The sequence below is a fragment of the Aethalodelphis obliquidens genome, unplaced genomic scaffold, assembly GCF_003676395.1.
Source record: "Aethalodelphis obliquidens isolate GAN/ISIS:26980383/991018 unplaced genomic scaffold, ASM367639v1 scaffold7, whole genome shotgun sequence".
Lineage (NCBI taxonomy): Eukaryota > Metazoa > Chordata > Mammalia > Artiodactyla > Delphinidae > Aethalodelphis > Aethalodelphis obliquidens.
Window position 1 is genome coordinate 23,614,843 of NW_020837951.1, and position 23,578 is coordinate 23,638,420.

At 47.8% G+C, this 23,578-nt stretch overlaps 1 protein-coding gene across 10 annotated transcripts in view; it reads left to right on the forward strand.

Moving 5' to 3' along the window:
• PTPN3 (protein tyrosine phosphatase non-receptor type 3) overlaps window positions 1–23,578 on the forward strand; it is a 145,271-nt gene that overhangs the window by 43,080 nt on the left and 78,613 nt on the right. The window contains exon 2 of one of the 10 annotated variants that reach the window (XM_027105267.1): window positions 303–516. The exons of 8 other annotated variants lie outside the window; for them this stretch is intronic. The gene's annotated coding sequence lies outside the window, so the exon portion shown is untranslated. Of the gene's footprint in view, window positions 1–302; window positions 517–8,813; window positions 10,367–23,578 lie in introns of those variants that run through there. One more of the 10 variants, XM_027105271.1, reaches the window with a different exon arrangement.

A 23,578-nucleotide genomic window follows, 5' to 3' on the forward strand; every position in this document is an offset into this window, starting at 1 on the left:
GGATGGGGAGCGATGGGGAGTGAAGGGGAGCGATGGGGAGCGAAGGGGAGCAGTGGGGAGCGGCAGATGAAGCTTTCCTCGCTCACCCACTGCTCACCTCCTTCTGTGCTGCCTGGTTCCTAACAGGCGGCGGCCCAGTACCGGTCTGCAACCCGGGGGTTGCGGACCCCTCCTCTAGATCCGTGTTCCCACAAATGGCAAGGTTTTATTCTTTTTTATGGCTGAGTAATGTTCCATTGTATATATACACCACATCTTCTTTGTTCGTTCATCTACCCTGATATTCTTTTTTAATAACACAGCTTTCCCCACAAAAGAGAGGCTTCCTCCAGGGATAGTGAGCTGCTGTCTCTGCAGGAATACAAGCGGACGCCGGGCCATGGCTTGGCAGGGACGCTAGAGTGGAGAACAGAACATTTGGTGAGGGGCAAGACTCAGCCTGCACGTTCCTCCTGACACTGAGTGCCTTCTCCAAATGCAACTCTGACTTCCTAGGCCGAGGGGCCCAAGAATAAGGTAACTAGAATTTCTAATCCAAACCAGAACGTTTTGAGAATAAATGAGGAGCTGTTAATAATTGCATCTAGTCAAGTAACTTCAACTTGGGCTATCCTGGACAAATCAGGATATGTGGTCACTCTACCCAAAGGTGACTTTGAAGTTGGAGATCAGTGCCTGGGGATCAGCCTAGAAAACCCTCTAGCAGTAGGAATTTTCTGCCTGGACAAAGCGAAACTCATCTCCCTGGCATTGCCTGCCAGGCCCATATTAGTGGCTTTGGTCCTCTCTGTGGTTGCACCTCCCTTGGTGTGCCCCTCCCAGCCTTTCTCCTGCTACATCCACTTTGTTTCAGCCCTCCCCTCACCTGTTCCTTCCTGCCACAGGGACTGAGAGAGCCTGGAACATCACTTCCAAACCCAGGCTGGATGGAGGAGGGGGGATGGGGTTTGTGATACATGCACAGGGGGGAAAACAGGCCAGCTGTGCTTCCTACTGACCCAATTTTAATGGAATTTAAGAGCCAGGGTGTGTAAGTGAGGTATGGCTGGAGACCAGAGTTTCCCTAGACCTAATCTTTCCCACCCGGCCCCCGCCACGCTCACACTTCCACCTGTCTTTCGTGCGCAGACACCCAGGTTCCTCTTCCAGCCCTAGTTCTGAGATCAGAACCGAGTTGCTGGTCTTTGGCAGAGGCACGGAAGCAGCTGGCATTGGGGACCCAGGCACAAGAGGATGGGCATTGAATGACTAGAAGGTGCAGAGAAGGACTTGGATGCAGAGAGACCAGGCAGGAAACCAGCATCTAGGGAGTCTGGTAACAAGGCCAATACAGGGTCATTTATCAGGAAGCCTAGAGTTGCAGTATTGAATGCCTGACACTTGGTCACAGGGGCAGGCACTGGTGTCTGATTAGTCCAGTTCCTTAACTCATTTTCTGCCTAGCAAAAAACACGAACTCTGCCTTCCTGGATTAAAAAGTGTAGGCATACCTCATTGTATTGGGCTTCGCAGATACTGTGTTTTTTACATTGAAGGTTTATGGCAACCCTGCATCAGTCAGGTCTCTTGGTGCCATTTTTCCAACAGCATTTGCTCACTTCGGGTCTCTGTGTCACCTTTTGGTAATTCTCGCAATATTTCAAACACTCTACTGGCAAAAGGTAATGAGTCACTGAAGGCTCAAATGATGGTTAGCATTTTTTTTAGCAATAAAATATGTTTAATTAAGGTATGTATATTGTTTTTTAGACATAATGCTGTTATACACTTAATAAACTACAGTATAGTGCAAACATAATTTTTATATGCACTGGGAAACCAAAAAAATGTGTGTGACTCTTTTTATTGCGATATTTGCTTTATTGCGGTGTTCTGGAACGGAACCCACAGTATCTCTGAGGTATGCCTGTTTTATAGGGTGAAAATGTGAAGGTATAGAGATTTTCTGGGGCATCCTAGTCCTGTGGACTTCAAGAACATGGTCCAGTGCAGTATAGTGTTTTTATAAGTCCAGGCATTGGTGGCTTTAAGGGAAAAGCCAGTTAGAATTTCTAGTTATTAGAATGCAAGATACTAGCACTTACTGAACTTTGGAAATTTTTCTGGTTAACTGTGATACTATGTTTACTGGTTAAAAATGTTCTCCCCCACCCCACCCAGGCATAGCTATGTAAAAGCATTGAGTTTGAGGTCACCTTTTACAGGACAGAGAGGGTCACACAGTGTCTGAACTGGAAAGGACCTCAGAAGAATCTTTTCCAGCTCCCTCTCTTTACAGGTGGGGAAACTGAGGCATGCTCAGGGCACACAGATAGTCACAGAGCAGGGACTGGTACCTGAATCATATAGTTTCCAGCCCCCAGATCTTGGGTGTGTTTTCTAGATATCATCTAAGGAAGTTTATTAAATAGACTGTATATTTCTATCATTTTGTTAACATCTTTTGGCATTTGTCTAACTGTAGAAATAAGCTGTATTGGCATCAAAGTATTAATAGTTGTGCATTTCTTGCTCTTTTATGTAGAAGTTGCTAGGCTGATTTTTCTTTTGATTAATTTATTTTTGGCTGCATTGAGTGTTCGTTGCTGTGCTCGGGCTTCTCATTGCGGTGGCTTCTCTTGTTGTGGATCTCGGGCTCTAGGCATGCGGACTTCAGTAGTTGTGGCATGCGGGCTCAGTAGCTGTGGCTCGTGGGCTCTAGAGCACAGGCTCAGTAGTTGTGGTGCACAGGCTTAGTTGTTCCGCGGCATGTGGGATCTTCCTGGACCAGGGCTCAAACCCATGTCCCATGCACTGGCAGGTGGATTCTTAACCACTGCACCACCAGGGAAGCCCTGCTAGGCTGATTGTTTTTTTTTCGTTTTTATGTAAGAAGATGATATATACCTTCCATTGAGTTTCTGTATTCTGTACTACTGTTTCTCAAACTTTAGCACATCAGAATCGCCTTTTAAAACACAAGCTGCTATGCCCCACCCGCAGAGTTTCTGAGTCAGTGGGTCTGAATCAGACTCAGGTGAGGCCTCAGAATTTGCATTTCTTTTTTTTTTAGCACTTTTTTAAAACTTTTTGGCCAGGCCACATGGCCTGCGGGATTTTAGCTCCCCGACCAGGGATCAAACCTGTGGCCCCTGCAGTGGAAGCCCGGAGTCTTAACCACTGGACTGCCAGGGAAGTCCCATAATTTGCATTTCTAACAAGCTCCTCAGTGATGCTGCTGGTCCAGAGACCGGGGACCATCCTTTGAGGATCGCTGCCCCAGGCTTCGTGATAGTTCCAGATGGTGTGCTCTGTGCTTTACAGCCAGCTGGGCCCTCCTTGCTGCCCAACCAGCCCTCTGTCCTCCCTGTTGCTCCCATGCCAGCCAGCCTAGCTTCTCCACTCTCTCTGGGTCTCCTACCTGTTGCCCTCCCCTCTCCAGATGACCCCACCACCTGTGGCCCTGGGATGCTCAGGGCCGTCTGGAGGGAGCTTCCTCACCTTTCCTCCTCCCTCCTTCATTTTCTCTTTCTTCCTTTCTTCCAGTTTGAGAAATGAGTGTCTCTGGCTCTGGCTTACCTCTCCACTTCCAGTTGAAAACTGTCCTCCCATCACCAAAAAAAAAAAAAGCCTTCTCCCAGCCCGGCCTTACCATTAGGTCACCGCCCCATCACTCCCTTCCTTTCACTGCCAAGCCTGCTGGCGGAATAGTTTACAGTCGCAGAAAAAGATTGGCTCTCACCTCTCTTGACATAGACATGCTATTCAATTCCAGAAGTTCAGGTTTTCTATACCTATGCTGAAAGAAAGACAGTTTTTTTAAGGGTTTTTTTTGTTTGTTTTTTTTTGGCTGCATTGGGTCTTTGCTACCGGGCGCGGGCTTTCTCTAGTTGCGGCAAGCGGGGGCTACTCTTCATTGCAGTGGGCGAGCTTCTCATGTGGTGGCTTCTCTTGTTGTGGAGCACGGGCTCTAGGCGTGCAGGCTTCAGTAGTTGTGGCATGTGTGCTCAGTAGTTGTGGCACGCAGGCTCAGTAGTTGTGGCGCGCAGGCTCTAGGGCATGTGGGCTTCAGTAGTTGTGGCTCAAGGGCTTAGTTGCTCTGCAGCATGTGGGATCTTCCTGGACCAGGGCTCGAACCCATGTCCCCTGCATTGGCAGGTGGATTCTTAACCACTGTGCCACCAGGGAAGTCCCAGAGAGACATATTTTTTTTATTTGTGGTAAAATACACGTAACATAAAACTTACCATTTTAACCATTTTTAAGTGTATATACAGTTCCGTGGCATTAAGCACAGTCACACTTGTGTGCTACCATCACCACCATGCATCCACAGAACTCTCTTCATCTTACAAAACTGAAACTCTACCCACTGAATACTAACTCCCCATTCCCTCCCCGACCCCCCACCCCATCCCTGGCAGCCACCCTCTACTTTCTGTCTCTATAATTTTGTCTACTCTAGGTACGTCATATAACTGGAATCATGCAGTACTTGCCGTTTTGTGATTGGCTTATTTCACTTAGCATAATGTCCTCCAGGTTCATCCATGTTGTCACATGTGTCAGAATTTTCTTCCTTTTTAAGGCTGAGTAATGCTCCATTGAACGTACATACAACATTTTGTTATTCAGTCATCTGTCAATGGATGCCCAGGTTGCTTCCACCTTTTGGCTATTGCAAGTAGTGCTTCTATGAACATGGGTGTACCGAAGGACACAATTCTGATTAAAGGGGGCTTGCAACCTCAGGTGAGATGTTTAGGCATTTATTTATCTAGCAGTCTCAGCTTTATCTATCGCCTGCATCCCCCAGCCCATTGTCCCCAGGCTTCCCCACCTGCCCCTTGAGCAACACTGCCCTTGCTGTGATGGCCAGGAACCACTCACTTGTCAAGGTCAGTGGCATTTCATCACTCAGACCATTTGCTCTTTGTGCCGATGCCCCCCTGCTGGGGCTTCTGTGATGCAGCTCCCCTCCTGCCTCCCCACCCACCCTGGCTCATCCTCTGCTCTCTGGCTCCTTTTCCCTCTGTTCTGTCGTCCTGCAGGCCTTCCTGGGTGAGCACACCTTATCCCATCATCAGGGGCTCACAGGTCTGCTCCAGCCTGGTCATGTCTGTGTGTGTATCACATCTGAACATCTCCCCCTGAGTGTCCCCAGGTCCCTCTTCTGCATGTGCATGTCCAAAGCAGAGCTCTGCACCTTCCTCCTTAAAAATGTTCTCTCTGTAAGTGACGTGTCTTCCAGCATAGAAACCCCAGGGTCTCCCTTCACTCCTACAGCTGCACTGGACAAAGCCCTCCCATCACACCTCAGCCCCTCCTCCAACCTGCCCCTCCTTCCCCCCACTAAAACTGGGTGGGTTCACACACTTCTCCCATTTGCCTCTCTCCCCAGTGGGTCCCTAACATTTATACCTGCTTCATGTTGTTGCCAGAAAGTGTTCCCTGCAGAAGCACTAAGATCACCTCTTCTCTGCGGGTCCCATGTCGCCTGGCTCCCTCCGGCGTTGCTTTCCCCCGTCTCTCCCCCTAACCCTGCTGGTGATATGCTCTAAGCCAGGACTTCCCACGCGTTAGTGCTAACATGCAGATTCTGATTCGAGGGGCCTGGGGGGTGGGCCCTGCCTTCTGCATCCCTACCAGGCCCCCCAGGTGGTGTTGAGACTGTGGCCAGAGACCACATGTTGAGTAGCTGGACTCCAGAATAGATCTGTGTATGACAAAGTGTGTATCACAAATAAAGTGTTTTTGGTCTATAAATAATGCAGGAATTTAAAATTTTTGTGTTGTAATTTTAACGTTTTCTGTTTTATACAAAGTTAATCTTAAATTTTTTCGATCATAAGGCAGATTCCCTTGTTGCAGTGACTATTTGCTACTAAAAGACATTTTCAAAGACTAAGAAAGGCTTTAGTTTCTTAAGAGTTACCATATAGGTCCAGGTGAATGAATATATGGGGGGTTGAGAACGTTTCCCCATTAAAGGGGTACATGTTCGGGGTCGGGCCCCCCCTTGTGAGCATCCCCAGGGCAGAGACCTTCTCTTCCTCAGCTCCATCCCCAGGGCCCTGCTGGGCCTCCTCAGGATGTGGGCTGAAGGGTAAGGAGGCAAGTCGCGGCCTCCTCTTGGAGATGATGGTGGAAACTGGTGATTTGATGTGGGAAGACTGGGCTTGGAAGGGAGCCCCGTCAAAGGAGGGGAGGGAAAGGGTTCTTGGCAGCTGGCCTTGTTGAGGCCTGTTTCGTGACTTTTAATAGGGTTTTGCTGTGGAGGAGCCGCTTGGGAGAAAACTGCTGGTGGAGGTGTCCCCTGGTGCTGGGCTTCCTCCTGGAGAGGGCAGGGGAAGGGAGGGGAGGGGAAGGGAGGGGAGGGGAGGGGAAGGGAGTGGGGGGGAGGGGAGGGGAGGGGCAGGGAGGGGGAGGGGGAGGGGAGAGGGAGGGAGGGGAGGGGGAGGGGAGCGGAGGGGAGGGGAAGGCAGGCAATGGAGCCGAGCAAACTTGGGGGGCTCTGACTGCATTGGCTGGTTCAGGAGGGTCGGAGAAGCATGTCTCAAGTGGTGAAGGATCAGGTTCATGAGTGAGGGGAGGGGGTGGATGTCAGGGAAGGGGTTAGGCGTTGGGGGCCAGCCTGCTCCAAAAGCTTCACTGCTCCTGCTGTCCCATTAGTTTCAGCAATTTAGTCCATCGTTGAAGGGCTTCATGATCTGGCCCCTGCTTGCCTCTCCCACTGTTCTGTGACTTTCCCCCTCGTTTCTAGGTCTGGCCAAAGGACTGTTCCCCGTTAAAATAGGTGTACCACCTCCTCCTGAGCCCTGTGGTGTGCACTGTTATCTCTTGGTGCAGGTTGTAAGCTGGGGCTGTCTCCGGACCCCCTCTCACTAACTCCGTGACCCCAGCGAGCCTCCTGGCGTTTTGATGTCCTCGTTTCCACAGTGGGGCTGACAGGCGTCCCCGCCTCACGAGGCTGGGTGAAGATCCCAGGATGACAGGGGCTTCTCCCAGTGGCACATGGTGATTACTCAGGAAGTACTGGTGGTCCGTCACTGCCTGCCATCTGTCCCTCTCAGTAAGCTTGTCAGAAGGACCGTAGCATGGCACTTGTCCCCAGGTGGAGCCCCGGTCTCAGATGGAGAGGGCTGTGACCCATGCATGCTGCCCTGGGCAGGGTGGGGCCAGAGTGATGCCGTTGTGGGGTGGACCCCCTGGGGGTGGTGTGTCAGCTCACTGCGTGGATGTTGAAGACACCAAGAGTTGGCAGCTGGCAACAGAGTGAAAGGAGGAAAGCTGAAGGCCTGGGGGAGTTGAAATGGGTCGGCGAGCAGGACCTCTCAGACTTTAATGTGCAGGCGAACAGGATACCGTAGGCCTGGCGCCGGGCGTGAGATTGCGCATTCCTAACGGGCACCTGGGTTGATAACAGTGCTGCCAGTCTGGACACCACCGTGAGTGGCATTGTTCAGGAATATGACACATGGTGGCGAGGCTTGTGGAGAAGAGCATATGGAGGAAGTGAAGTAAGCTCAGCTGCGTGGCCGTCTCCCCAGCCCCGTGGAGCACGTGCACCCAGGCGTCTGGGGTGTGGAGGGTTAGACGGGAATCAGACTGTGGGTGATGGACAAGGGGCAGCAGGAGCCCCTGCAGGTTTGGGGATAAACGTTGGGTGATTTGATTTTGCCGTTTGATACTCCATCCTTCAAGGTGTAGTTTTGCCATTAGAATCCCCTTAAAAGCTGTTTGCATGGGCTCGAGGATGAGCTGTGGTCACGCCCTAGACAAAGCCCCAGCAGCCAGTGGCACACACCTGACTTAACAGAAGCACTCCCCACACTGGAAGGTGATGATTTGATTATTCCTGCATCTCTCTCTGAGACAGCCTCTTCCTCACCTCTGAACCCCAGCACCTGCCGTGGAGCCTGGCCACAGCTGGGGCTCATTAAATGTCTGTGGCATCATAGGGGGTGAGCTCAGAGTGTTCACGCAGGAAGAACACATAAAGCCCTGTGGCTGAAAGAGCGGGGGAACCAAGCACCGAGTCAGGTGCCTGGGAGAGTGGTGGTGTGGATGGGAGAAGATGGTGTAAGCCGTCAGCAGGACCTCAGCTAAACATGCCAGGACCGTCTTCGGAAGATGGAACAGGGACTCGGAAAGGATGAGTGCTGGGGAGCTGAATTGGGGCGTCCGTTGTGAGAGATGGGCTGTGGGTTTTCTGGAGTGGTGGAGGCTTCAACGGGAGGATGGGAATTTCAGCCAAGAAACCACTGGTTTGATCCAGGAACCCAGAGCAAACCTGATTTTCCGCTTCCTTCAGGAGAGGGCAGGTGTCCAGATTTATGCAAATGGAGGATTAAGAAATCTCTCCCTGTGCATCGGCGTGCCATAAGCAGCGCTTCCCAAGGCTGGGTGGAGCCAGCAGGTTGAGGCCCATCGTGTGGCAGGGGCTGGAGACACAGCTGTTGGCATGTTGAACCTCAGCCATGGAAGGAAGGGCCCCCTGAGGTGGGGGTCTAACTCCCTGAACCTCAGACCCCTGTGAGTTGGGGTCAACCTTATTTTGCTGAGAAGGAAATGGAGTCTCAGAGAGGTTCAGCAACTTGCCCACAGTCACACAGCTGGGAGGCAGAGGAGTCAGGCTACAACGTGGGTCCGTGGGCCAGGGGAGTGTCAGGTGGGGCAGCCCAGCCTGGGAGCGGGGTTTCTGGGGGAGGAGTGACAGGTATGGCAGCGGGGCCAGGGCTGGGGCAGGGTGGGGAGGGCTGCGGGTACCAGGCGCTGGGGGCAAGCGGGAGGAAGAGGAAGAAGCAGGGTCAGGTGAAGGCAGAAAGGGGCGAGGAGGTGACCAGGTGTCACGGGAGGGAGGTTTAAGCAGTTACACACCCTCGACTCGAATGAGGTATCAGGTGACAGCATTTTAAGTTCTATCAGTTTGAATTTTGAACTCTTTCTTGCTCATGGAAAACTCAGGCACTACAGAAGATTTGAAAGAAGAGACAGACTAACAGTTTCCACGGTCTTGTGAGTTCCTTCGTACTTTATACAATGACTTATTATAGTTGTGGTCACACTGTAGGTACACTTTTGTAACCAGCCTTTTTTACTTAATATTCTAACGTTTTCCATGTCATTATGAAGTCTTCATGGATATCCGTGGCTGTTTTATGATTTACTTAACTGGCCGTCTAAGCTTGGAAATTGGCTTTTTTGGTGTAATTTTCCATGTTATGTCTCTGGGAGGAAGATCTTTGCAAATAAAACTTTCATGTATGGATGTATCCTGACAGTAGGTTCCTAGAAATGGAATTACTGGTCAAACCACCTCCCAGCATTGTTGGAATGATATGCTGTTAGGAGTGCTGACACGGGCCTTCTAGGAGTGCAGGTGTCAGCCTTGTGCACACTAGCTGTTCACTCAGTGCATGTGTGTGTATCTCACAAGCATTTATTAAGTGCCTGTGAGGAGAGACTCCATTTTCTGTGGCCAGGCCAGCACCGTAGCGGCTGCCGGCATCTTGGGCTTGGCTGGCACGTGTGGGAAGTTTGATGGCACGTGATGTCCCAGCTCTGCCTGCCCAGGAGCCCGGGACAGGCAGCGCTCTTTGGCCGCGGGGTTCAGGCAGTGCTCACGCGCGGGTCTGGAGCTGCCTGCCTTCCCCACTGTCATGCTTAGGGACATGGAAGTACTGAGTGTGATGCTCCCATTTTGTCCTTTTATCCATGTCATTCGCAGATACTCAGGCTTGCTAGGCACTGCTCCGGGTGCTAGGGGCACAGCAGTTAACAACAAAGTCCCTGCCTTTAAGGAACTTCCATTCTAGTGGGAGGTAGGGACATGGGAATTGGGAGGAAACAGTCAGTGAACATACTTGATATGTCTAGCGGTGATAAACGCTAAGGAGAAGGGTGCAGTGAGAGGTCTGGACGGCCTCACTGATAAGACACCTGGCTCGCTCTAAGACACTTAGAGCGAGCCAGGTGGAGGATGTCTGAGAGAAGGGAATTCCAAGCAGAGGGAACAGCAACTGCGAACACCGGAGGTGGGAACGAGCTTGTAACAACTGGGTACAGGGCAGGGGCAATGTGGCTGGAGCAGAGAGTGAGCAGGTGACGTGCTACGGGAGGCAGACAGTGAGGGGGCCCTCGTGTAGCAGAATGAGATCCAGGACCCGGAGTTCATTTTTCCATTGGCAGGTTTTGGAGCCAGAGGACCATCTGGAACAGTTGAGGCTAACCTGGGGCCTTTCTTGGATTTCCAGTGGGTGATCACGCAGGCCTGTGTTTGGTGGGAAAGCTCTGGGAGTGGAAGCCCAGGCTTTGGGAAGTCACTGGCTCCGTCAGCCCTTTGGTTTCCTCCTCTGTGCGATGAAGGACTTGAACTAGGAAACTGGTAAGGGTGTATTGAGCTTTTCAGGGCTGAGACCCTCTGTCCTGTTCTCAGTTAAGTGCTGGTTAGATCTTGGATTGTTTTAGTTGAACTAATAAGAGTATGTAAGTGCAATTGTTGATACATATTTACTTCTTAGTATGGTTGGCCGATCAGGTTTACTTTGTTACAGATAAGTCTTTCAGCCAGCTGTGGGTGGTCTTATAGTAGTGATGAGAAGCAGGTGGGGGATGGAGGGTACTCCCCCCCCACCAAGTGGTTTATCCACTCAACTGTCCATTTATCCCACAGTTAATTATTGAGCACCTGCTGGGTACCAGGCACCGGGATGTGGTCTTTAAAAGACCCAGACCCTGCCTTCATGAAGTTCACAGTCTAGTGCAGCAATGCCAGCTCTGCCAGAGGTTCATGGTGGGGAGGGACCCTGGTCAGAAAGACCAGGGTGCCTCCTACCTCTTGCCATAAACAAAAATTAAGTCAAAATGGATCAGTGCCCTAAATATAAGAGCTAAAGCCATGGAACTCTTGAGAAAAAACAGGGATAAATCTTCATGACCTTGGAGTTAGCAGTAGATTCTTGGATATGACACCAAAGCACAAGCAACAAAAGAAAAATAGATAAATTGGACTTCATCAAAATTAAAAACCTTTGTATCTCTAAAGACATCAAAAAAGTGACAAGACAGCCTACAGAATGGGAGAAAATATTTGCAAATCCTATCTGATAAAGGTTTAACATTAAGAATATATAATGAACTCCTATAACTAATCCAAATTAAGATAAACAACCCAATTTCCAAATGGGCAGAAGACTTGCATAGACATTTCTCTGAAGATCTGCAAATGGCCAATAAGCACATGAAAAGTTGCTTAACATCAGTAGTCATTAGGAAAATGCAGATTAAAACCACAGTGAGATATCACTTGACATCTATTAGGATGGCTATTATCAAAAGTATAGGTAAGGATGTGGAGAAATTGGAACCCTCTTATATGGCTAGTAGGAATGTAAAATGGTGCAGCCTCTGTAGAAAGCAGTTTGGTGGCCCTTCAAAAGGCCAAACATAGAATTCCTGTATGACCCGGCAATTCCACTCCTAGGTATATACCCAAAAGTAGATGTTTGGACAGAAATGTCATTGCAGCACTATTTACAACAGCCAAATGGTGGAACCAGCTCAAGTGTCCACAGATGAATGGATAAACAAAATGTGGTCTCTCCATACAATGGAATATTATTCAGCCTTGAACAGGAATGCAGTTCTTATACATGCTACAGCATGGATGAACCTTAAACATTATGCTAAGCCCACTTATGAAATACCTAGAATAGGCAAATTCATAGAAAGTAGATTAGAGGTTGCCAGAGGTTGGGGGAGGGAGTAGGGAATTATTGCTTCATGGGTGCAGAGTTCCTGTTTGGAGTAATGGAAGAGTTCGGGGAATAGATCGTGGTGTTGGTTGCACAACATCGTGAATGCAATTAATGCCACTGAATTGTACACTTAAAAATGGTTGAAGCGGCAAATTTTATGTTCTATTTAAACCACAGTTTAAAAAAAAGACCAGAGCAGGTAGTGCTGTGTCTGGGGGGAGTACAACTTTGTCAGGAGCCACTGGGTCTGGGTTCCGCTCTGTGCCGGGTCACCTCGGGCATGGTCCTTGCTGTCTTTAGCCTGAATCCCTCTTCTGATGTGGGAGCTGGACGAGATGACACGTGTAGTCTCTGGTGGGTCATGGGTGGTCAGGAGATGCCTTCCCATCCCCTTTCATTCCATCCTTCCCAGTGTAAAAGGATTGTTCTACCTGGTAGAAAAGACAACAGTAAATCTGTTGGTTTTGCCCAAATTATCATTAATTATCTGCTCATCTGTTCTGCCTTTTTTTGTCAGGTGGTGGTCTAGCCACTTCCTGTCACCCTGTGGCCATGCATCTTTGGTGGCTGGGGTTTTTTTCCTCCCTAAAGCAGGGCTCATCTGGGCCCAACTTCCTGACATTCGTGCCTGCCCTTGATCACTTGCTCCTTCTTCCCTACTCTCGTTTACTGTGGGTCCTTTTTGGAAGTCTGAGCCCTCCTAATTAGAAGTCATCTGAGCACCTAGCCATGGTTATGGTTCCACTTGGTGGAATACTATAAAACTGTAACAAAAAATGCCAGTGAAGTGTTTGAAATACCTGGACAAATGTTTCATCGCGCAATGATGGGAAAGAGTAGGCTGTATGATTATATAGACATGACGAGTACAGCGTAAAAAGCAAACTAAAACCCTCCCGAAACAAGACAGCGCTGTTGGTGTTATGTGACATGAGTGTGTCGTAGCAGCTGGTCTGCTGAGCCGCCCGCTTCTCCTTCCCTCCAGGGTTAGCTGCCTTCCGGTGCTCAGAGCCAACTTGTTTTTTTCACAGCCATGGAGGTAGGTAGGTAGGTTCTGCGCTGCCCAAGCACCTCCCTTCGCCGTATGAAAGAACTTCAAGGTTTGGATGTTGTGAGGTGGTCCTGGATCCTCCTGGAGACCCACTCTCCTGCCACACTCAGGATCTAGCTGCCCCCCCGCCCCCATTTATCACTTCCCCCCACTGCGTGGCTGCCCCCATGAGATCTGTTGCTTGGAGCCAACATGTGTGCCCCAAAAGTGAGCGGGCAAGGATCTGGTTGAGCTCAAGTTCATTGAGAAACCCAGTCTCCTGGGGGCTGCAGTGCGCCTGGGCCTGCATCAGGAGTCCTCCAAGTTCTGAGATCCTTGGAGGCAGGTGCCGTGGAAGGGGGCTGGCCGGCCACTCTCGGGATCTCCCTGGAAGGAGAGCTGTTAGTCACAGGGTAGGAGAGGCCCAGGCCAAACCCAGGGCCTGGCCTCAGGAAATGAGGTGGCCCACCCTGCTCTCCCGCGGTTAATAATTAACTCAGGGTGGCTGCCTGTCGAGCTGGAAGGGCCTTTAGACGTTCCGTGCACTCACTCCAGCCTACGCCTTTTGTAGAAGTGAGAGGAAGTCACTTACTATGTTTCCACAATTCTGAAAGATTCGTGTTCCATGTTTTAACTTCTCTGAAATCACGATCTTCACAATCAAAGGGTACTTTGGATGTACTGTTCCTTTAAAATAACTCTTCTGAAACACCTGTTGTCATTTTAGAACAGAGGGAAGATGGTAATAAATACCCGGTCATTACTCAGGTTTCTGATGTTGCAGAGTTAAAGGCAAAAAGGGTTTTTCTGGACCATTTCCTCCCTAAGAGGAAATTTACCAAAATGCGAGCTGTGGGGAGGGTTGATGAAGATTATCTCAAAGGGTAAGAACATACCTGGAGTCAGTAAATTGCAGAAACAATAGTGATTAAGTGGAGCCTTTTCCCTCCAGTGAATCACCTGTAGTTCACCTTCCTCCGGTCATGCAGGGCGGGGAGCTCAGTGGGGAGGTGTGTGATGCCCTGAACTGAGCTTGGGACCCTCAGCCCGTTTGGCGGCTGACTGTGTGACTTGGGCAGGGTTCTCTGAGTCTCATCTACCTTCTGTGAAATGCGGGCAGCTGTAGGAACCTTGGCTGCACCCCAGGATAGGAAGCCTGGGAATGGGAACGGCCCAGGGACTAAGACGGAGGGGGGTGGGAGGGGCCGTCATGCAGGGGCAGTCCTCAGAGTAGCTGGTATTACGTGTCTGCCGTGGGCCAGGGCCTCCACGGGGTTAGATACGAGATTGCCACTCCTCAGAATTACTTACAGATGATGAAACAGACTTTGAAAGTTAATTTGTCCAGGGTCCTATCAGCTTGGGAGTGGCGGAGCAGAGACTGGAACCCAAATCTGGTTTATTCCTTCAGACCTCCAGTCGGCCCTGGCCTGCTGAGACCCCTGGCCACCCAGGGCCCCCAGGCAGTGGTGTCCCTGGTCAAGTGGCTTGAGGACTTCTTGAGATTAAAGAATGGATTGTACGTCTGTATTCCCAGCTCCCAGCATGTGGAAGGTCTCAGTACAAATAAATAAAGGCAGCAATAAGATATATTATTTTCGTTTCATTATTCCTAAATACTATTCTGATTAGCATTTTGGCACGCCTTTATAAGTCTTTTCTTTCTTTTTTTTTTTAGAGTTAATGTGGTTTCTTTTAATCAATTTTCTGACCCCATTCCCACCCCCGCCCACCTCCAAGTCAAAGCCCTGGAAATCAGACTAGGCTACGTAAAAATACGTTTTTATCTTGGTCTCTGGACCTGCCGGCAACCAGTAGGGTCACTGTACCTAATATAACCTGAGATGGCCCCTCGGATTAAAACTTTACAGGCAGAGGATTTTAAAGCTGGAAGGCGACTTAGAGGGCTGTAAGCTGGGAAACCGAGCTAAAAAGAAATGGAGTAGTAACTTCCCAGGTCACTTCGCTGATTACAGACAAATAGGGCGGTGCTGGCGCGGGGCGGGGGTGGGGGGGGGAGTATTTTTCTGTGCTTCCTTGAGATAAAATTATGGTGAGGGCTGCTGGTGGTGAGGATTGGGTTTCTCTGGCCAGGCTGCTGCTGGCTTCAGACTCCTTGGCAAGAGCAGAGCTGGCAGGAAGGTCCAGTTGTGAGATTCCAGCTTCTTGGCTGGGATGTGCTGCGATTAGCACATCTCAAACCTTTCAAAGTGACTTTGGCTGTTTTCTTTTCTGAAGGCTTCTGCTGCTTTTGGCTGTAAAGGGGTGGGGGCTGGAGCCTAAGATAGAAATATTATGGACTGACACCCAAATGGGTGTGTCTGTGCCCCAAAGGCAAATATTAGCACAGTATTTTTGTAAAGTTGATGCAACTTGATTCATGTCCCTGTAAGAGTAAATTTATTCTATCCTGTTTTCCAGTCTGTTTGGGGCCCAGTGGAACTATTCAAAGGGAGAATGAGAAGAGACGGGTTGCTTAATTTTAGGTAGAAACTGCTCAATATTTTAGCTTTACATACTGCTTTTTGTCTTCATATTGTTTTACCCTCTACTTCATAGTTTGATGGGCCATTTTAGTTTTTTTCCCAAGATGGAGGTATCCATTTAGAATTATTTCCCATGAGAAATCCATTTAAGAAATCCAGTTTTGGACAGTGCCACTTTGAGTGGGTTTTGGCACTGTCGAAACAGAAGTCATAATAGAATCTTAGTCCTGGAAGCTGGAAGCTCATCTCTCCTACCCCTTCCAGTACCAGCCTGCCCTCTGCAACTTACTCACCAAGGGCCATATCCACCTCCTCTGCTTGATCACCTCTAGTGACGGGGAGCTCCCTCTCTCCCAAGGCAGTCCCTTCCGTATTTGTGCAGCCCTGAGTGTTCAAAAGGTCTTCCTTCTGGTTTTTTTGTTTTGTTTTGTTTTTTCCTTCCATCTTCCACCTATTGAACCCTTGGGGTCTGAAACAGTCAGTCTAATCTTGGTAGTAGTAATAAGTACCGTTGATCGGGCCCTGCTAGTGCCAGTTAGTATGCACACATGTTACCTTCAGTGCTTAAAACAACCTTGGAAAACAGAATTTCCACCTTTCTATAGATAAGGACACTGAGTCTCGGGGAGGGTGAGTGATCTCTGTTAAGTTCACACAGCTGGTAAGTGTAAGCTGGGGTTCCAGTCCACATTTCTGCTTGATTCCACTGAGGCTGACCTTCCCACAGCCTCACACCATATCCTAATTCCCCTTCTGTGTGACATCCTGGATATTTGAAGAACCTAGTCTCCTCCCTCAGATTTCTCTAGGATTTCAGTTATTCCTCAGACACTCTGACTAATAAATCTGTTTCTGTGGGGTTCCTAAAACGTGCATGTATTTCCCCTCCTGGCCTTTGCACATGTAGTGTGCAGTTTCTGGACTGCCACTGCTTCTACCTGGCTAGTTTCCCTTTATCCTGCAGGCTTCCCCACGGAGCCTTTGTGTGCTGGTCCCGCCACCCACCCCAGCCTGCCTGGCTTGGGTCGGGAGCCTTCCTGCTGTTCCCCTGGCACCCTGGGCTTTCATCCCCCTTAGAACTCAAAACTCCAGGCATCTGTGCCTTCCCTCACCCTACTCCCTCGGCCTGGCCCAGAGCAGGTGCCCAGTAAGTAAATACTGAGTGAGTAAAAGGTATGGAACTCCTGCCAAAGTAATAACAAAAGCTGGAAGGAATCATAAACAAGATGGATGGGTCTGTGAAACTGTGGTCCTAGTCCCATGCAGGGATTTGGCTTGGAGGCTGTTGACAGCTTGTCTGGTGGTAGGTCCCACAAGTCTTCTCCCCCAGTGTGGTTTGGTTCAGCCCCTCAACAGCTGGCAGATGTCCCCTCTCTTCTTCCAGCAAGAGGTGGGCTTGCTGGCCTCTGAAGTTTCTGGGTTCACTGATGTGGTACGTAACGGGGGAGTTGACCAGTCACTGTTCAGACACGCTCGGGGTGGGGAGACTGGGACACAGCCCTTCTCATTTCTCCCCAGTGAAGCGTCCACGTGCGTGGAGAGGCGGCTGCAGAAGGCTTGGGTCCTGTGAGATACGTGGTTTAACACTACACCATGGTAACCTTTCCCTAAACATTTTCTTTAAACTTCTAAAAATCTCATTTAAAAAATCTCATGAAAATGGTGTTAACATTTGGGAGACTGGTCCCCGGGAGGGGCATCACGTTTGGAAGGGGTGTGAGGCAGCTGCTCCAGCCTTCTTGAGAGCAGCACTCTCACACTTGGGATTTGTGCTTTTTTCCTCGGTGGTACTTCAAGAAAGAGGAAAGGAAAGAATGTGATGACGTCATTTAACGTCCTCACAGGTCGAACGTATTCTCTGGTCGCCTAGGAGCAAACCCTGTGTTTGAGGTGCTAGGCGGCTTCTCATCACAGCCCTGGACGCTCAGCTCGCGGGTCGTCGTCAGAGGTTGGTTTCTCTTTATAGCAACATCACCTCTGTCCCGAAATGCCTGCAGCTCCCACAGCATTCTTAGTCTTGCCCTTCAGGGAGCTTAAAACTACTTCTTGTTATCCTCCCGGTATCAAGTATAACTTTTCTTTGGTTAGTTTTGCAAGTGTCATGGTGTCGAGCCTATAAATAAACCCAACTCCATAATAAGAAAACTATTTGACATTTTGAAGTTGTATGAGAACAAGGGCGCTAATTACAGGTCTCATTGGAACACAACTGATCCTACAGATTACCCCACCCTGCTTCTCAGGGGCTACCGGTTGGAGGTCCACTCCCTGGGCAAGTTACCGGCTCTATGGAGTAAAGGATTTGATCCCAAGATGGTACTTCTGGAGTATTAGGATTAATAATTGCAGGGGTGGGGGAGGGATAAATTAGGAGGTTGGGATTAACATATATACACTGCTATATATAAAATAAACAACAAGGACCTATTGTATATATAGCACAGGTAACTACTCAATTTTTGGTAATAACCTATATGAGAAAAGAACCTGAAAAAGAATGTGTGTGTGTGTATATATGTACGTGTGTGTGTGTGTGTGTGTGTGTGTGTATATATGTATTACTGAATCACTGTGCTGTACACCTGAAACTAGCACAACATTGTAAATCAACTATACTTCAATTAAAAAATAAAACTGAACTAGAAAAAGAAGGATTAGTAATTGCAGGATAATTTGGGTATTAAGCTGTGGGGTTAAGGAGACTTGTGTGAGCATTCTCTCCCATGCGGTGAATAATGTGAAGTCAGAGTTAAAAACTCATGAATGCATTCATGGAAGCATTTTTTCTAAATAAAAGGCATTAAATACTTTTATATATGCATACCCAAATTAAAAATAAGTCTTGTGCACCAGTACTTCCATTGTCAGCTGTGATTATTGTATTAATTAGCAGGCTTAAAGCTTTAAAGATGTTATTTAAAATTTCTTCGGTGTATAGGCCCAGGACAAATTAGTTTATTGGCTTTACCATTGAATTAGCAACATGAAAATGCCTCCCTTAATGAATAGATTTTTCTAATTTAGTAAGTATTCAGTAGTGATTATGTTTACATTCTAAACTAGTTTTTAAAATAAGTTAGTATATTTATCTTTGTATTATTATGCAGTGTTGTACTTTGGAAATTAAAGCCAAGTAAGCGAGGAAAAAAATGGCAGAAGGTAGTGTTGATAAATTTACAAAAATTATAGTCATGGTGAATATTAAATTCCATGTACCAGTTGTATGGTAATATGATTATCAACTGCACATAATGTAAAATTAATAAAGTGAAATCGTTTTTTTAAGATATGGGCATGTCACAGATGAACTAAAATCACCGGTTTTTAATTAGTTGGAGTGAGTTTTATTAACATTTGCAAAGCTAATCATACAAAATGCATGTATATCTTTTTCTCTTCTTCCTTAAGACAGTGGTAGTTGACTGTCACCCACTTATGAGAGTGTGCATAACAGAAGGCAGTCTGGTCTTTTTTTATAACTTGGATATTATGAATTGTTAAGAATTGCTGTCTGTGAGAGACGTGAACTAATTTGAACAAAGGGAGACGTCTGGTTAGAAAATATCACATGATAGAATCCTTTCTGAACTGAATTTATTTTCATGTTGCTTTCTTCCTCTGTTATGACCACAGCGCTAATTCCAGCACCAGCATATAGACTGGAGTCTGTTATTTCAACATTGCCTTAAGGAAGTGCTTCCCCAGACTGAGTGATGGGGCAGCTAAGCTATAGACAACCCTCTTTGGCTCTGGGAAGCGACTTGTAATATAGACGGGAAAACTGACATGGGGTGCTGACCTAACCAAGCCCCTGACTCTAAGCACAGATGGTCAAAACTGAAAGGAAGTATCTGCTTAAGAGTTTTCCACTGCCTTGGTGCTCAGACACCCTGCATCAGTGTCCCCTTGGGATGCTTATTACAGATGCAGTTTCTACCTGACAACTAAAGCAAGGCAAGGTCCTGGTTGGGATCTTGGATCAAGAGGAAAGAAATAAAGGGACATCATCAGAACAATTTTCAAAATTTTAGCATGGACTATAAGTGCTTCATTGATGTTAAATTTCCTCAATTTGATAATTGTACTGTGGTTATGAAATGTCCTTGTTCCTGGGAGATACCTGCTAAAATATTTAGAGGTAAAGGGGCATGATATCTACAACTTTCAAGTGTTCATTAGAAAGCTTTGGGGGTGTGGTGTGTGTATGTGCAGGGGAGAGAGAGAAAGCATATGTGACAAAATGTTAAGTTGAATCCAGGCCAGTGGGGATGTACAGGAGTTTCATTTTTCTTGCAGCTTTTCTCTAAGCTCAAAAAATTTTGCAAGTTTTAAAATGCAGTCTCCTGGGTTCTTACTAAACCAGAATCTCTGTGGGTGGTACCCAAGAATCTGTATTTTTTTTTTTTTTTTTTTTTTTTGGTACGACGGCCTCTCACTGTTGTGGCCTCTCCCGTTGCAGAGCACAGGCTCCAGACGCGCAGGCTCAGCAGCCATGGCTCACGGGCCCAGCCGCTCCGCGGCATGTGGGATCTTCCCGGACCGGGGCACAAACTCAGGTTCCCTGCATTGGCAGGCGGATTCTCAACCACTGCGCCACCAGGGAAGCCCAAGAATCTGTATTTTAACAAGCTCCCCAGATGATTCTTAAGTACACTAAAGTTTAATTTAAGTCTCTGGTTAAAAAGAGTCTCCTTTTAATCACTGTTTCTGTTTCAGCAACTTAAATATTAAGTATACATTCTTGCAGTTTGATCTAATCTTGATCTAGTGCTTGATAAATGATAAATCCCCATCCAGGTGTTTGTAAGTTTTATCTTTAGGAGGGAATACGCCCTAATTACTTACTTCAGCAGGGTGTAAGGAACACTTAGGCCCAGGTTAAGAACAGATTGGAACTTAGAAGCTGGCCTCGTGGGAGGTGCGGCCAAGCACCGGAAAGTGGTGGTTTTCCTGTCAGTATGCGGCGTGGTCGGGAGTGATGCGAGTGATTATTAAGGCCCCTGCTGGCCCCACCCCAGCCCAGACTCGGTTAGCCCGTGATGCAGCCCAGCTGCTGTGTTTACAGCGAAAAGGAGGAGGAAGCAATATTGGTATTAGCAGCTAAACAAATAAAACATTTATCTTAAATACATTACATACTGGTATTTGAGAAGCTCATAATCTGAGTCCGCCGCCTAGCATGGCTGCTTGTATATGAATGTTTATTACTTTTCCATCGAGAGATCCGTCTTCTGCTGATCAGACATCTGTTGGGGCTCATAAATAGCCAGAAAAAGGGAAGCACGCTCTCCTGAGTTCACTAGGGAAAGGGAGGGAATTGGGTGACAGAGAAGGCCTTGTATATTCTGGGAGACTTTTAAAATGAGCTGACACGTGGATGATAAACGAGAAAGCATAACTATCCGTGTTTCCCTTGAGGAAGAGGGAGGAAAGCAGAAAGTCACGCTAGGAGGTGAAGTGTGTTCCTCTGGTGGTCACTAGGTGGTAGCATTGGCCTAGGTCAGCTTGAGGATGGTTCAGGTTGACTCCTGTAGGGAGCCAGCTGTGCCTCATTTGTGTGGTCTGCTCACACATCAGGTGTTTTAAAATCAGGACTGCTTTCTTCTTTTTTTTTTTCTTTTCTTTTTTTCCTAACTGAAACGTTTGCACTCGAGTTAGAGATCTAGCTCTTATTCTTAAAAACAAGGGTATGAAATAACGTTAACACTTCTTTTTGAAATGATCAAAATGGAGTTGGGTTGCTTTCTGACTTTCTCTAGTGGAGAAGACTACTACTCTCCCTTCTTCCTGCCTGTGGTTCATTGGCTTGTGAAAAAAACAAAGGTCCCCAGGTCAGCCTGTAGACCCTCAGGAAACAAAGCATCACTTCCTCCCTGTCTCGGGCTCCAGGGCAAGTGATAGAAGCCTTGTGAGCCAACCCTGACCAGGAGGGCACCCATGCCGCGGGCAATGGGCTCATGCTTCAGGGTCCATTGAGTTGGTAAAGTAGCTGACAGGTATAGCACATCTACAATAACTGCGGGAAACACTAGTACAGTATATCTGTAAGTATCTGAAATCAGGATTGCGCTACAAAATCCAGAATCTACAGTCAGCACCTGATGGCACTGGAAGCTTAGCATTGTTTTTGTTTGTTAGTTAGTTTGGGCAAATTATGCTCAGAGACTGAGGCTGTCTTTACGAATAATTTATTTATCATGTGTTCACTGTGGGAATTATAATTTTTAATATGTCACAAGCCAATAGCATACAGGATGTTGACTGAAAAAAAAATGCACAACCTAAAAGTTGAGCATTATGTTTTATTTGGCAGACTTTCTGAGGACTTCGAGCCCAGCAGGCAGCCTCTCAGATAACCCTGAGGGACTGTTCTGAAGAGGTAAGGGAGGAGCAGGATATATAGGGAGTTTTTTCCAGCAGTGACCAAGTATTCGGAACTTCAAACTGTTCATTAAAGAAAACCAGATATCTCAAATTAAGGAATTTAGCGCTTTTCTATGTATGGGAAGATGCAAGAGTCCGGGCTCACTGAAATCATTCCTTTGAATGATTAGCTCTTTAGGGCCAGTATCCAGTTCTTTCCCATCCAGAGTTCCCTAACCGTTGGGTGCACCGTTGAGGGTGGCTGCAGTGGCTGAGGGCCTGGCAGTGGGCAGCCCCGTTTGTCTCCATCCTGAGTTCCCTCAGGGCTCACCTTCAGGGGCAGCTGTAGTGGCTTGATGGCTGCAACATCCTTTGTTCACTGATAGGGCAGGCAACGTTTTTTCATTCATACGGATGTCGTCTCTTAATAAGCCAAGAAAGAAAGAACATACTGCAAACCAACGGCACAGTGATTACACTGTTGTTCCAGGCAATGGGGAGATGAAAGAAAAATCCCAAGTTTAGTTGAGATGTCCCTTTCTAGGAGGTGGTTCTCGTAGAGTTCATCCTTCCAACTAAAAGCTGCTGGTTTAGGTCCCTCACCTCTGGGGCATGTAGCTTATGGGCGATTGCACCAGTGTTGCCAGGCAGGGTGGACTGGTCCGAAGGTTATTATTCCAGGAACCGTTACGTGGCTGGCACCACTGCCTATGAGGAGTAGCCTCGCCAAGGCAGGAACAGATGTCCCTTTTCTTCCTGAGACTGCTGCACTGTTTAACATCGCTGTTGACCAAAAGTAGCCTGGGCCTGGCAGGAGCAGGGGTCTCAAGACCTTTGGAGAGCTATTTAGATCAGCGAAGAGTAGCTTTGCCCAGGCCGAACACTCTTGAGTTGCTGGTCAACCTCTTCGTGTTTAGTCCACCATGTGATGGCCACCAAGCTGTTAACTGTAGTGTCAGTGACATGATGGTCCTGTCCACTACAGGTCCGAGAGTTGGATAAGAAAGTCCTAATAGCCAACTTCAAAGCCAATTCATCAAAACAGGCTATTCCAAACAAGTTCAAACCACGCTTTGTCTGAAACAAGCTTTCACAGCATGGATTTGAAATCATAAGTCAGTACGCAGCAGATTGTTTAAAAATGCTTTCTGTTGAGTGGTATGTGTCACATTGTGTAGGTATTTACACATGGTGATCCTGTGGCTCGTGGCATGTAGTGGGCTCCCACCATCCCATTGCACTGAGATATTGCCTAGGTCTGTAATGTTTTGCAAGTATAATCTTTGTTAAAAACTACAGTCACAGTAGAGCCTCTATTGTTATTGTGCACAACAGATTCTAAAGCTGTAACTGCCGTGTTTGTTTGTTTGTTTGTTTCTTAACGCAAAGAACCAGCTGGGCTTCCACGTTGTAAAGTGCATCAGCTGCAGATGAAATCATCTGTGGTTGAGGAGGCCAGTGTGTTCCTGGTTGGGTTGTAGCTTTGTTTAGAATTAAGAGGCTTATAAAGGAAGCCATAGAAACCTCAAGTTCCCTAATTGCCACGGTACAGGAAACAGGGCTTGTTAGTCATCATCCATTGTCCTGACCGGATTGTTTAAGATAAAATTTCAAGACAGTCGGAAAACACCACATGACTCAATTATGTGGTCATGCAGCGTCAGGCTCGCTCTCATTCAGGTTTGCTTTGGGAATAATTGTGGGGAGAACGTTTCTGCAACTTTCATGAAATAACCAAATTATGATGTGAAATAACCAAATTATGATGTTGTTGGGTCCCAAGCCCTTTATGTAACAAGCAGAGATCATGTGAGGAGGAAAAAGTAGGTCTCTTCTGGGTTGCTGGTCTACTTGAGTTTGTCAGCAGATGGCTACAGGATCTCACTGGGAACACCATTAACCCTGGTTAAGTTAGTAAGTTCCCACGGGTACACATGCTGGCACTGGACACAGAGCTGCTC